Here is a 15,782-nt window from a genome sequence, read left to right on the forward strand (position 1 = left end):
CGGCGCCGGTGCCTCCCCTATCCCCTTCGAATCCCTACAGCGACGATGATCAATTCCTTTACCAAACATTTTTTCAAAAATGGACGCTTTATTACTTAAAAGATTTAAGCATTACACCCGGCCTCTGCATAGCTAAGATGCACACAGCCAAACAATATCCTCTCATTCAAATGAAAAATAATAAGAAGGCAAAATACAAGGAAAACATGCAGCATCCGTATAATGCCTAAAGCGGAGGGGGCAATCCTAAGATCATGCTGCCACCCATGTTGGGTAAAAGTATCTCTTGTCGTAGCCTCCAATTGTGTACAAACCTCTATAAACAGGTCTCGATTCTCCACAAGTTGTAGATAGGACCATAAACGAAGAGTCCTGGTACTCCTCTACCAGACATGAACCAAACAAACTCAAAAAAACTCACTACACCTTAAACGTTGTGATCTGATTACGTTCACAATACCGTTACCATTTCTGTAGCCAAACACCTCCAAAGAAACATCTGTGACCCAAGCGGCGCCATTTCTGGACAAAGGCCTGACTAATCGTCAACCGAGTGGAGCCTGGATTTTCAGGTTTCTGCGACTGAACAAGCAAGTATACAACTTTGAATTGAACAAGTATCTATCCACAAGTAAATGGAAGCCATCCGTGCAAAATTACTGCAGCTCTGCGGAGCAGCCTCGAGGAAACAATGTGTAGCCCGGACAGTAAGCGTACAATCATATACGGTTTCCACAAAACAATGGAATTACACGCAAGATATCCCAAGTATATGTAACCACCGCAAGGGTGCAATAGCTTAATCAAGCACCCCAAAAATTTAGTCCATCGGTAAAAAGGTATACATTGGATGCGCCAACGGATGGTATGGTATCTTGCACTACTGATGTCCACATTAGGTAAATCAAGTTCCACAGTTCCTGTTCTGTTCTCTGGTGATGACCTATGCATCAGACAGAAGCAAACTATTTGTGTAACCCAAGTTTCCTCTCACTCCCTTTGTTCTTCAAAACCAAGGTATTGTATACACATATGACCTGGGCCCAGTTATGCATGCCAAACTACAGATAGTACTCACCCAAGGTCCGCAGGTACTGATTTTCAAATAACAGCAGCAACAACTTGTGCGTCTGAGGTAAGATACAAGACGGTAGGATATTCAGATTATCTGCGTACAACAGCGATAAACTAAGACAGAGGTGGTTTGAACATAGTCGGACCAGAGATAAAATCAGATGCGAATGCTAGAACTAGGAGGAAAAATACAAGTTGTAACCTAGAGCTATACACCAACCAGAAGATAAACTGCGACCCAAAAGAACGAACACTTCAGTTGGTATTAAAATGTTACTGCTCGCTTAAGAACTATTCCTAGCAGTGAACAACTACCTTGACATTGTTGCATTAGCAAAAAAGATACTCTGGTAATGCAGCTTCAGGAAGCAACAGTTTTGGCAAAGGTGAGACAACAGGTAAGAATTTGATTATAGATATAGCAAGACTACACACCTTCAAGAGTTGAACAGATTTCCAACTAACGCAGATTTGTCGTTTCTTCTATGAGTAGCTCGTCTACGCATTGGAGGTGCATAAACTGTTATTGGGAGGACCCAGTCCCCTTTCTCTCTTTTCTCAACAAGAAGTGGGTGCTCATACCTGCCAAAGAGAGACCAGAATTGACCACTCAAAGCTAGCATCAACAAACTAGAAATAGTAACACTTCACCAATATGAGTCAATACTTTTGCCAAAATTGCTAAACTTAAGCAAAGCAATGTTTACTCAAGAAACTGGTTACCATAGTGATCGGATTGAAATGTTCAGAGGTACTCCCTCTTGTCCAGAAATACTAGGTGCATTATTTGCGTGCAATCTGTTTTAAAATTTTGGCCCCTAATACGTGTAAAAGTACATGGACTGATCATACGTGAATCCTATTATTGTATTTTTCTAGCAAAAATCTTTATGCTATATATCTCTTTACTATTTTGGCATTATTATAAGTAAAAAAATTACAGTCAAAATCGCTCGTTGAAGACTGAATAGCCAAATGCAGCTTATATAATTCCATATAGGGGGGGTATATCATTTTGAGTTTTTGACTAACTTGCGATAAACACATGCACATGGAAAGAGTAATAGTAAACAAAAATCGACTCCATAAGATCATCACGTCCCATACCTCGATGAGTCCATTCCTTCCGGAGTTGTGAAGAACTCAAATCTAAGGGACCACTGTATAGAAACCTTGGAGGTAGAAAATGACATTGGTCCATCAATAGGAATTGAAAAGAGAAAACTTGTCTGGTGAAGATCTGCAACAACTTCATGATATTCGATGTGTACCTGATCAGAGAGTCAACGTTGGATCACAAAATAACACATGCCTTAGTGTTTTACAGAATAGAAGTCGATATACAAATAGGCGAGGGAGTAGAAGGCGAGGACATTTGCATTCAATACATGTGAAAACAAAGTCTACTGGCAGGTTTGTGAATACGGTGATTTTGCAGTGGCATTTATTGAAGGTGGAACTTCATTGTACCATTTATCAAGATTGGGTACTTTGGAATGGCATGCATCTAAAGTAATCCCAACAAACAAAATCAAGTTTACGTCCTAATCAAACTACATGCACAAATAGCATCTAATCATGGAGATACCCCTGTAGCTAAACCATCAAAGATAACCTTGTACTAGTTTCATGAACTAGTCAAGACTTGAGACCAAAGCATAGGCGATGTGGCATTAACACTTGATATATATATATATATATATATATATATATATATATATCTTAACTTACTCATCATTTGAACTAGAGGCAAAATTCAGTCTGTAAATCATAGAATGGAACATGTACAACAAGGATTACTTTTAAAATGTTCTGTCGAATTAGACTTTAATGCTAAACAAGTAAACATTAACTCCACATAGTACAATTTTTCACAACACAAGCTGCAAAAATGATACTCCCTCCTTCCATCTATATAGGGCCTAATATGTTTTTCAAGGCTAACTTTGACCAAATGTTAGAGCAATAATATATGACATGCAACTTACACAAAGCACATTGTCAAATTCGTATGTGAAAGGAGTTTTCAATGATATAATTTTCACATTATGCATGTCATGTATTATTAATCTTGTCAATAGTCTATAGATGGAAGGAGGGAGTACCTTGGTTATTGTCGGTGAGACCCTTCGTGAATGGTGTATTACACGAGGATTAATTGTTTCTGATGTTTCCAAGGTTATAGATATATGTGAAGCACATTAACTAGTTATATGTTTAAATCACAATTCAATACATAATAATTTATTAAACTCGGTCTTTTACTTCTAGACATCTCCGCGTTCCAGTTCCATGAAAAAAAGTGAGTGCTCCACCAATCTGCAATCGGCAAACTAAGATAATCAATCTACCAACAACAAAGCAGTAAGCCAGTAAACAAGCGCAATAAGGGTAATTAGAATACCATATCACCAAAGTAATAAGTTGAGTCAGAGTTCTTTGGTGAGAAACGAAGCAAGACTTGATCATCTATTCGTATATTGTATGCTCTTCCTCTCATAAAGCCTTCTGCTGCAAAACATTGAATGTTCAACTAAGAATTGGAAATCAATGTTGGTCCCATGGCATGTAAATTTACAACTAAAGGAGCAATGATGGATTAATATAACTCCATAACTGATACATGGTGGCTTATGATAACCCACAATTATAGAGGATCGCAACAGTTTTTGAGGGTAGAGTATTCAACCCAAATCTATTGATTCGACACAAGGGGACCCAAAGAATATTCTCAAGTATTAGCAGCTGAGTTTTCAATTCAATCACACCTGGAAACTTAATATCTGCGCAAGGTATTTAGTAGCAAAGTAATATTATAGTAGTGGTAATGGTGGCAAAAGGTAACGGTAGAAAAAGTAATATTTTTGGGTTTTGTAGTGATTGTAATAGTAGCAACGGAGAAGTAAATAAGCGAAGAACAATATATGAAAAGCTCGTAGGCATTGGATCAGTGATGGAGAATTATGCTGGATACGATCGATCATGTAACAGTCATAACCTAGGGTGACACAGAACTAGCTCCAGTTCATCAATGTAATGTAGGCATGTATTCTGAATATAGTCATACGTGCTTATGAAAAAGAACTTGCATGACATCTTTTGTCCTACCCTCCCATGGCAGCAGGGTCCTATTGGAAACTAAGGGATATTAAGGCCTCCTTTTAATAGAGTATCGGACCAAAGCATTAACACATAGTGAATACATGAACTCCTCAAACTACGGTCATCACCGGTAAGTATCCCGATTATTGTCATTTCGGAGTTAACGGATCATAACACATAATAGGTGACTATAGACTTGCAAGACAGGATCAAGAACTCTCATATATTGATGAAAACATAATAGGTTCAGATCTGAAATCATGGCACTCGGGCCCTAGTGACAAGCATTAAGCATAGCAAAGTCAGAGCAACATCAATCTCAGAACATAGTGGATACTAGGGATCAAACCCTAACAAAACTAACTCAATTACATGATAAATCTCATCCAACCCATCACCGTCCAGCAATCCTATGATGGAATTACTCACGCACGGCGGTGAGCATCATGAAATTGGTGATGGAGGAAGGTTGATGATGACGATGGCGACGGATTCCCCTCTCCGGAGCCTCGAATGGACTTCGGATCAGCCCTCCCAAGAGAGTTTAGGGCTTGGCGGTGGCTCTGTATCGTAAAACGCGACGAATCCTTCTCTCTGATTTTTTTCTCCCCAAAAGTGAATATGTGGAGTGAAGGTTGAGGTCGATGGAGTATCAGGGGGCCCACAAGGTAGGGGGCACGCCCAGGGGGTAGGGCATGCCCCCACCCTCGTGGACAGGGTGCGGGCACCCTGACGTGGATCTTTCTTCCAGTATTTTTTATATATTCCAAAATAATTCTCCGTTGATTCTCAGGTCATTCTGAGAACTTTTATTTCTGCACAAAAATAACACCATGGCAATTCTGCTGAAAACAGCGTCAGTCCAAGTTAGTCCCATTCAAATCATGCAAGTTAGAGTCCAAAATAAGGGCAAAAGTGTTTGAAAAAGTAGATACGGCGGAGACGTATCAACTCCCCCAAGCTTAAACCTTTGCTTGTCCTCAAGCAATTCAGTTGATAAACTGAAATTGATAAAGAAAAACTTTTACAAACTCTATTTGCTTGTTGTTGTAAATATGTAAAGCCAACATTCAAGTTTTCAGCAAAGATTATGAACTAACCATATTCACAATAACATTTAAGTCTCATGTTTACTCATATCAATAGCATAAACAGCAAGCGAGCAATAATGACAAATCTCGGATGACAACACTTTCTCAAAATAATCATGATATGATATGACAAGATGGTATCTCGCTAGCCCTTTCTGAGACTGCAAAACATAAATGTAGAGCACCTTTAAAGATCAAGGACTGACTAGACATTGTAATTCATGGTAGAAGAGATCCAGTCAAGTCATACTCAATGTAAACTCACAATAATGGATGCAAATGACAGCGGTGCTCTCCAACTGGTGCTTTTTAATAAGAGGATAATGACTCAACATAAAAGTAAATAGATAGGCCCTTTGCAGAGGGAAGCAGGGATTTGTAGAGGTGCCAGAGCTCGGTTTTGAAATAGATATGGATAATATTTTGAGAGGAATACTTTCATTGTCAACATAACAACCGAGAGATCTCGATATCTTCCATGCTACACACATTATAGGCGGTTCCCAAACAGAATGGTAAAGTTTATACTCCCTCTCCACCAACAAGCACCAATCCATGGCTTGCTTGAAACAACGAGTACCTCCAACTAACAAGAGTCCCTGAGGATTTTTGTTTGCAGTTATTTTGATTTGATTTGCATAAAGCATGGGACTAGGCATCCCAGTGACCAGCCATTTTCTCATGAGTGAGGAGCAGAGTCCACTCCTCTTGAGAATAACCCGCCTAGCATGGAAGATACAGACAGACATAGTTGATACATGAGCTGTTCGAGCATACAAAACAGAATGTTTATTTGAAGGTTTAGAGTTTGGCACATACAAATTACTTGGAATGGCAGGTGGATACCGTATATAGGTAGGTATGGTGGACTCATATGGAACAACTTTGGGGTTTATGGAATTGGATGCACAAGCAATATTCCCGCTTAGTACAAGTGAAGGCTAGAAAAAGACTGGGAAGCGACCGTCTAGAGAGCAACAACAGTCATGAACATGCATTAAAATTAATCAACATCAAATGCAAGCATAAGTAGGATATAATGCACCATGAGCATAATATCGTAGAGGCTATGTTGATTTTGTTTCAACTACACGCGTGAACATGTGCCAAGTCAAGCCACTCGAATCGTTCAAAAGAGGATACCACCCTATCATACCACATCACAACCATTTTAATAACATGTTGGCACGCAAGGTAAACCATTATAAGCTCCTAGCTAATTAAGTATGGCATAAGCAACTACAATCTCTAATTGTCATTGCAAACATGTTTATTCATAATAGCCTGAATCAGGAACGATGAACTAATCATATTTACAAAAACAAGAGAGGTCGAGTTCATACCAACTTTTGTCATCTCAATAAGTTCATCATATAATCATCATTATTGCCTTTCACTTGCATGACCTAATAGTGTGGATAATAATAATAGTGCACGTACGTTGGACTAAGTTGGAATATGCAAGCATTTAATTCAAGAGAGAAGACGAGGTAATATGGGCTCTTTGTTAGATCAACAATAATGCATATAAGAGCCACTCAACATTTTCATTATGGTCTTCTCCTCTTGCCCCCCAAAGAACAAGAAAAGAAATAAAATTATTTACACGGGAAAGCTCCCAACAAGCAAAAGAAGAACGAGAAATTTTTTGGGTTTTCTTTTTAATCACTACTACTGCAGGCATGGAAAGTAAACTAACTAAAAGCTACAACTAATTTTTTTTGTTTTTCTTAAGGTTTATCAAACACACAAGAAGAAAGCATAAAAAAGGAAATAAACTAGCATGGATGATACAATGAAAAAGTATGAGCACCGACAACTAGCATGAGTGTGTGAACATAAATGTAATGTCGGTGAGAAATACGTACTCCCTCAAGCTTAGGCTTTTGGCCTAAGTTGGTCTATGGCCACGGTTGGCCTGGCGGCTATCCAAAGTAATAGTTGGGGTCGTACTAAGAAGGACCCCCCTGGTGCCACTGGTTGGCAATATCCTCCGGATTCCACTGATAAACAGACTGCCGGTGAGGATCAAATTGTGGTTCCGGCTCTGACTCTATAGCTGGTGTGGGGTTTTGGTAGGCATGAATGGCCTCCAGCGGAACAAGGTACTTGCCTGCAGATAAGTCAAACAAGGAAGGAGCAGGCAAAGTAATAATCTCAGGGTGATTTTTATCAAATATCAACTTGTACTTAAGCATCTTTTCCTTATTCTTAACGATAAAATCATGTGCTACCATACTCTTATAGTCTAGAAAAATAGGAGGCAACAACTTTTCTGCCTTCTCATAATGTCTAATAGGTATGTTAAAATGTGCAGCGAGGCGCGAGGCGAAGATACCTCCCAAGATAGGGCCCTTAGTACGGTTAAGATTTAACCGCTTTGCAACAATAGCGCCCATACTAAATGTGTCATCACAGAATAAGGCATGGCACAAAATAACAATATCAGGGGCACTAAGGTTGCCACAGTTTTCGCGACCAATTAAGCATCTACTAGCAAATATTGCAAAGTAACGTAAAACAGGAAAAATTTATGCTAGTAATTCTTGTATCAGAAACCTTCCTTGTTTCCTGTTGGGATATTACTACTGGACATAAACCAACCAGGAGAGGCTGGGTTATCCTCATGATGATTACCTTACTTGAAGCCCGTGAAGATATGAAGGATGGCGCTTCATGGAGGCCCAAGGCCCAAAGGCGGGTTAAAGCCTATAGATGTAAACCGACATTGATGTATGCTTGTATGATAAGATAGGAGTAGAGACCGAGTCGGACACGTTTATGATCCGGCCTCGGGCTCTGTAAACCGGCGGGCGTCGACCTATGTATATAAAGGGGTGACTCGGCAGCGGTTTAGGGACAACACACAACAACTCGAGAACCAGGCAAAGCGGATTCGCTCCCTGGTCATCGAAACCCTAGCAATTCCATCACAACTGGAGTAGGATTTTACCTTCATCGTAATGGGCCGAACTAGTATAAAACTCTCGCGTCCTTTGTCCGCTTTAACCCCTTTAAGCTAACCCGTAGAGATGGCTCCATGACTAAGTCCTTTCACAAGGACATCTGCCGTGACAAAACCACGACAGTTGGCGCCCACCGTGGGGCTATCGCACGATGGTTTCGAGTTCTTGAAGGGCAGCTTCGAAGGACTCAAGGGATACGATGTGGGCCGGATGACTAAAAGTCGTCGCGGCAAGCTCTACATCGACGATGCAGGATGGAGTCCCGAGGCCGGTTCAATTGAGTACGGGTACCGGGTCCCCTTTGGTGGAATTCATGTCTTCATCGGCAAGATCGGCGAACCGGGCCCTGAGCCGGACATCTGCACCGACATCATCGAGACGGCTTAGCGTACAAGCTCCGCCCAAGTTCAGCCCCCATAAAGCATGTCTTCGTAGGTGTCATCCATGGAGCGGAATATGAGGATAGATCGACATCTGGTGGCGAAATCGTTGTTTGCTCTGATGACGAGTCTTCAACCGGAGAGACCGAGTCGCTGTACCAGCTGCAGGATGGCCGAATTAGTGGAGGTTCCGATGGAAACAGTATTCCAGACCCCCTTGATCTGCCAAGCCAGGTCGCGGTATTCATGGCCGATACACAACCAGTGCAGCACTCTTCTACCGCCGCGGCAATGATCTCTGGTTCAGCAATAGCAACACCAGCGGAAGCAGTGGGCTCTGCGCCGCCTCCGGCTCAGGTTTTGTTTGATCTGTTTGACGCTTTAGCAACGTTGCTGGCAGCAGAGGTGGATGCGGCAAACCGGGATCAGCACAACGCAGAGATTGCAAAGGTGAAGGATCAGATAACTCAAGCTAAAGCGGACCTGCCAGCAGAAAACACTAGGATGGCTACAGAGCGGGCCAGATTGGAGGCTCAGGCGTACCGGCTTATGCTGGATCAGAGTGCGTCAGATGATGTCATGAGGAGAAGATACAGGTCGCGCCTTCCGTCGGTCTTGGAGGTAAGGAATCTCTTTAACACGCCAGGAGCAGGCACCAGCAACCAACGTGTGGTAAACCGGGTGGAGGCACCTGGGACCGGGGCACCGGTTCAGCCTCGTGCGACGGATCCGCCGCCTCCGCCTCGTCAGAACGACATTCCATCATGACACGTCTCAACACCTCCGGGTCATTACTCTAACCCATTGGATAACATCGTTGCTGCCGCTTCACAATTAGCAGCTCTCCCGATTGATGGCGAGTCCCCAGTAGCAGTTGAGACACGACGGGCTAGGGAGCTCCTTCAGACGGCTTTGACTCAGCAGCAGGTGTTGGGGATATTACTACTGGAGGTAAACCGGCCTTATGTAGCCGGGTTGACTCTTTGAAGATTAGAAGCCTATGAAGATGTAAAGATGATGGCGCTTTACGGAGGGCCCAAAGGCGGGTTACAGTCTGTAAATGTAAACCGGCCTAGTCATGTAACTTGTATAGTAAGATAGAAAGAGAGAGGCTGAACCGGATACGTTTATAAACCGGCTTCGGGACTCTGTAGCCCGGCGGGCGTCAACCTATGTATATAAAGGGACGACCCGGCCACGGTTTAGGGAGAGACAACAACAACTCAAGAGCCAGACAAAGCGGATCCGTTCCCTGGCATTCGAAACCCTAGCAATACCAATCACAACTAGACGTAGGCTTTTACCTTCATCGAAGGGGCCGAACTAGTATAAACTCCCGTGTCCCCTTGTCCGGTTTAACCTCTTTAAGCTAACTCGTTGTGATGGCTCCACGACTAAGTCCTTTCACGAGGACATCTGCCGTGAAAAACCCACGACAGTTGGCGCCCATCGTGGGGCTATCGCACGATGGTTTTGAGTTCTTGAAGGGCAGCTTTGATGGACTCAAGGGATACGCTGTGGGCCAGATGACGAAGAGTCGCCGCAGAAAGCTCTACATCGACAATGCAGGATGGGGTCCCGAGGTCGATTCAATCGAATACGGGTACCGGGTGCCCTTTGGTGGGATTCACGTCTTCATCGGCAAGATCGGCGAGCCGGCCCCCGAGCCGGACATCTGCACCGACATCATCGAAACGGCTCGGCGTGCAAGTTCTTCGCCAGTTCAGCCCAAGACAAGGCATGTTTTTGTAGGTGTCATCCATGGATCGGGGTACGAGGACGGACCGGTGTCCGATGGAGAAACCGTAGTCTTCTCTGATGACGAGTCTTCTGGAGAAACCGAATCGCTTTACTAGTTGCAGGACGACTGAATTGAGGGAGGATCCGAGGGCAACAGTATTACGGATTCCCCTGGTCTGCCAAACCGGGCCGCCATCTTCATGGCCGGCACACAATCGGCGCCTTATTCATCTACCGCCGCAGCAATGCTCTCCGGTTCAACGACGGCCACACCAGCAGGGGCAGGAAGCTCGGCGCCACCTTCGTCCCAAGTCTTGTCTGATTTGTTCGACGCTCTGGCAACATTGATGTCCATGGAGGTAGACGCAGCAGCCAGGGATCAGCATGATGCGGAGATTGTAAAAGTGAAAGATCAGATAGCCCAGGTGTAACGCCCTCGATGTGGCTATATCTCCCACGTGTCGAAGCACGACTTAGAGGCATAACCGCATTGAAAGCAATGTCGCAAGTGAGGTAATCTTCGCAAACAACCCATGTAATACATAAGGGAAAGAGATACATAGTTGGCTTACAATCGCCACTTCACACAATTACATGAATAAAGCATTACAACATCCAAATACAATCAAGGTCCGACTACGGAACCAAAATAAAAGAAGAACCCCAAATGCGACAAGGTCCCCGATCGACCCAACTGGGCTCCACTACTGATCAACTAGAACGAAACAACACAAAGGACAAGATCTTCATCGAGCTCCTCCTTGAGCTTGTTTGCGTCATCCTGCACGGTAACATCGGCACCTGCAAACTGGTTTTGGAAGTATCTGTGAGTCACAGGGGACTCAAGCAATCTCGCACCCTCGCCGATCAAGACTATTTAAGCTTATAGGTAAGGCAAAGGTAATGAGGTGGAGCTGCAGCAAGCGACTAGCATATATGGTGGCTAACCAGTTCGCAAAAGAGAGCGAGAAGAGGAGGCAAAGCACGATCGAAAGATGATCAGAAGTATCCTAGAACAACCTACGTCAAACATTACTCCAACACCGTGTTCACTTCCCGGACTCCGCCGGAAGAGACCATCACGGTTACACACGCGGTTGATTCATTTTAATTAAGTTAAGGTTCAAGTTATCTACAACCGGACATTAACAAATTCACATCTGCCCATAACCACGGGCACGGCTTTCGAAATTTCAAATCCCTGCAGGGGTGTCCCAACTTAGCCCATCACAAGCTCTCACGGTAAACGAAGGATATTCCTTCTAGCGGGAAGACCCGATCAGGCTCGGAATCCCGGTTACAAGACATTTCGACAGGTAAAACAAGACCAGCAAAGCCGCCCGATGCGCCGACAAATCCCGATAGGAGCTGCACATATCTCGTTCTCAGGGCACACCGGATAGGTCAAGCTACGAGTAAAACCAACCCTCGAGTTGCCCCGAGGTGGGCCCGCAGGCTGCCCGTTTCGGACCAACACTCAGAGGAGCACTGGCCCGGGGGGGTTTAAAAATAAAGATGACCCTTGAGTCCGCGAAACCCAAGGGAAAAGAGGCTAGGTGGCGAATGGTAAAACCAATGTTGGGCATTGCTGGAGGAGTTTTATTCAAGGCGAACTGTCAAGGGGTTCCCATTATTACCCAACCGCGTAAGGAACGCAAAATCCGGGAACATAACACCGATATGACGGAAACTAGGGCGGCAAGAGTGGAATAAAACACCAGGCATAAGGTCGAGCCTTCCACCCTTACCAAGTATATAGATGCATTAATTAAATAAGAGGTATTGTGATATCCCAACAAGTAAACATGTTCCAACAAGGAACGATCTCCATGTTCCAACAAGGAACAAACTTCAATCTTCACCTGCAACTAACAACGCTATAAGAAGGGCTGAGCAAAGCGGTAACATAGCCAAACAACGGTCTGGAAACTCCTCATGTCCATATTTTAGATTTGGTACTGTTCTGTCCTAAAGGATATTCTATTGTTGTTAAACATGCAAGATAGGTGCACCATGTTAAACTAGGCATTTTTCTACCCCATTTACATATAAAGTTTATTAAATTTGGAGCTACGGTTATTTAGTTATGAATTAAATCATTTTACATGGAAATATGGGAAAATATATGCAAACATCATTTAAACATTTCAAACATGGATGAAAGTTGCACAATATGAATCTACACAAAATTCTAAGCATGTTTCATATATAGAGTTTTTACATATGATGCATTATTTATAAGTTTTATATGCATGAAGACTAGGGGTTTTTCTGTAAAACTGTAAACTCTGGATAATTACTAAAATCACTGGATAGAAAAAAAACATAGCGGGCCGGATCTGGCTGGCCCAACCGAAACAGGCGTTGGGGAAGGCTGCTCACCCATGGGCCTCGGCCCGTTCAGAGAAGAGGAGGCAGGCCTGCTTAGGCGCACTGGCCCTGTGCGTGGCCTGCCTAGTGCACGACAGGGATCCATCGCTGCCCATCTCGTTCTCAGAGATAGAGAGCGTCAGTTTCAGGAAGGGGCGAAGCGGGCGACACAGGTGGTCTCCGGCGAGGGACTTGGGTGGCGGGGAGGACCGAGAACGGCGAAGAGGGCCTGGACTCGATCGATCTGGCGGCGACGCTTGGCAGCAGGGCGACGCGAGTGCTCAGAGCAGAGGCAAGGCAAGGGCGGTTGAAGCAGGGCATCTTCTTGAGGCCGCCGGCTGGATGCAGAGCAGGCAGGGTCCGGCGGTCGCGCGGGCGACGAGGAGGTCCAGCTGGAGCCGCGCCGAGGCAGCAGCAACGGTTATGGACGGGAAGGTCGCGGCTCGCGGCGTGCAGAGCTCCGGTGCTCGCGCCATGGCGGACTCCATGGGCTTGGTGGGGCGGCGCAGGTGGCTGAAGAATGCGGGGTTGAGGTCGTCAGATCCGGGGGTGCCGGCATGGATCCGGGAGCGGGGGTTCCATTTTTGGCGCCGGAATGGAGGCAGGATGCACTGGCAGGGGAGCTTCGAGTGGTTTGGGCGTCCATGGGTCTCCTGTTGACGAACAGAGGCAAAGGGAGCGATGTGAGAGAGAGAGAGGAAAGCACGGGGAAGGAGGAAGGGGCGTAGGTGAGGGTGACGGCCTGATCGTGGTCGTCGACGGGGATGAGGCCTCGGGCGCGAGGAGATCGGGAGCTCCCCCTCCCTGATCGAGGCTCGTGGATGAGGGGGGTCGAGCACTCGGCTCTGGGATCGAGAGGAGGAGCTCGGGGCCTGGAGCAGAAGAGGGTGGCGGCTGAGGATTGGGCGTGCGACGGAAAACAAGGAATGAGGTCGGGGAGAGTGGATCGGGAGGAGATCCCGAGGGAGAAGCGAGAGGTGGCCGGCTGCTGCGGGAATGGATGGGACATGGGCCTAAAAACCAGGGTTAGACCGAATATATAGCCAGTGGATTAAAGGAGGGGATTTGGCTCACGGATCGAAATCGGGACGGACGAGAATAAAATAATGGTAGGGACGTCCAAAAGGAAAAACGGAGATAAATAGGGGGATGTTTGGGGATTGAATCCGGATCCATCGGCTCACAACTGCTCGGGTCGGGGTCGGGAACAGACTTTCGCCGACGCGGGGTCGGCTGCGAGAGGGGTTTGGAATGTCGCATTGGTGACTCCGACGGAAGACGGGGTAGGTGGACGGGACTGGGGCTGGCGAGGCTGGAAGGGTCGTCGGGCCTGGGGTAGTACTGTCTCGAGCTGAGAGGAGAGAAGAGAAGGGAGGCCTGGCGACTGTTTCCAGAGACCGAAAAACGTCCGACGTTAGACCGGCTATACTGCCGCTATAGTTAATCGTTGGGACGTCAAACGAACTCCGAATGCGACGAAAATTGACAGGCGGCCTACCTACAACATAAAAACACCGCACGCCAACTTCATCCCATTCTGAGAACATTTCCCGGCCACTTATAAAATATATTTCGGACATGCCGCGGGCGCGTGCAAGTGTACCTGGGCTCAGAACGGACAACGGAGAGAACGAGGAGGCCGGACGGATGCAAAGGTTTTTAAAACATGATGATGCAATGCACATGATGACATGGCAAGAATGCAACACGCAAGCAAAAGACATGGCAACAACGGCGAAATAACTGGAAGACACCTGGCACATCGGTCTCGGGGCGTCACAACCCTCCACCACTACGAGAGGCTCTCGTCTCGAGATCTAGAATGCACCAGAGGGCAAACGGAAGAGAAAGAGAAGAGGTAAAGCTAAGTTGCTTCTTTGACAAACGAGTGAAACCACGAGCCTTGAGAAGTTGAACAAATTGAAAGAAGAATGTAATGTAGATGAACGAAGTTGAGAACACTCCGTTAGAAAAGACGAACACGGAAGAACAACTTCGGGCAACACTTCCATTGAAAAGAAAAGGAATTGAATAAGAACTTGGTAAGATGAGAAGATGCTTGATGAAATCACAACCCACTGCCTCCGGAACTATTGAATGAATGGAACAAGGAGTAAGAAAAAAATCTCAGACATCACTCCGGTTGAAAATAGATGCAAGGCTTGATAAGGCGAAAAGATATTGAGCAGAATGGCACCACACTCCGGTTAACTGGATAGGCATGAAAAGAACATGATCTTGACACACCAGATGATGGATTGAAGAGAGCAACATCACCATGCCTCCGGAACAAAAGAATAGACGATAAATAATTGAAATAAAAGAATGGGGAAGAAAATGCCAAGTTGTGCCACAATTGAGCTTGAAAAGGCATCCTTAGGAGAATGGTCGAACGGAGTTATTAGAAAGCCAACAACGAAAATAATAAGCTTGATATGGTCTTATGGAGTACATCTCAAATTATGAGGTGACAACCTGCCACTCACGGGAAAAGAATTGGATTGATAAGAACAAGGAGACGAGAAGCTATCTCACTGGGAGGATAAATAAAGAACTTGGATCATTGATAAACACCATAAGAGCGACAATCCTTAAAGGAAAGCTTTAGGTTGAAATATAACCCAAGATAATTCCAATGACGGAAGTGATTGGTTTAAATACCTCATTCTTGACAACATGTGAATCATGAAACATGAACTCAAATTATCAAGAATGATATAATACCACCTCTATTGATACGGAAGGAAGAATTGCACTCCGGATTGCAAGATGAAGAATGCTTGAGCTCATCTGAAAAGAATCTTGATGAACGTTTTGATAACGGATTAAGTCCTTTATGGACCATCATGCAGAAACTTCATAAAGAACTCCGCTAAACAAAAGAATGATCAAACGAAAAGAAAGATGAGAAGAGTAAGGATGAAGCCTTGCAATGATTTGATGAAGCTTTGCGACGACATAAAGAGAAAACTTGGAACTCCGGAAAAGAAAGATGAACAAATGGAAACAACAAGTTGATGCACCTCCGGAATAAGGAATTAATCACTTGGATGAACAAG

At 44.8% G+C, this 15,782-nt stretch overlaps 1 pseudogene; it reads right to left on the reverse strand.

Annotated features, from left to right (window-relative positions):
* Nucleotides 1–1,511: 1,511 nt before the first annotated feature.
* The window catches only part of LOC123056869 (uncharacterized), a 182,835-nt pseudogene continuing 168,564 nt past the window's right edge, over nt 1,512–15,782 (reverse strand).

This window comes from Triticum aestivum, chromosome 3A (assembly GCF_018294505.1).
Source record: "Triticum aestivum cultivar Chinese Spring chromosome 3A, IWGSC CS RefSeq v2.1, whole genome shotgun sequence".
Lineage (NCBI taxonomy): Eukaryota > Viridiplantae > Streptophyta > Magnoliopsida > Poales > Poaceae > Triticum > Triticum aestivum.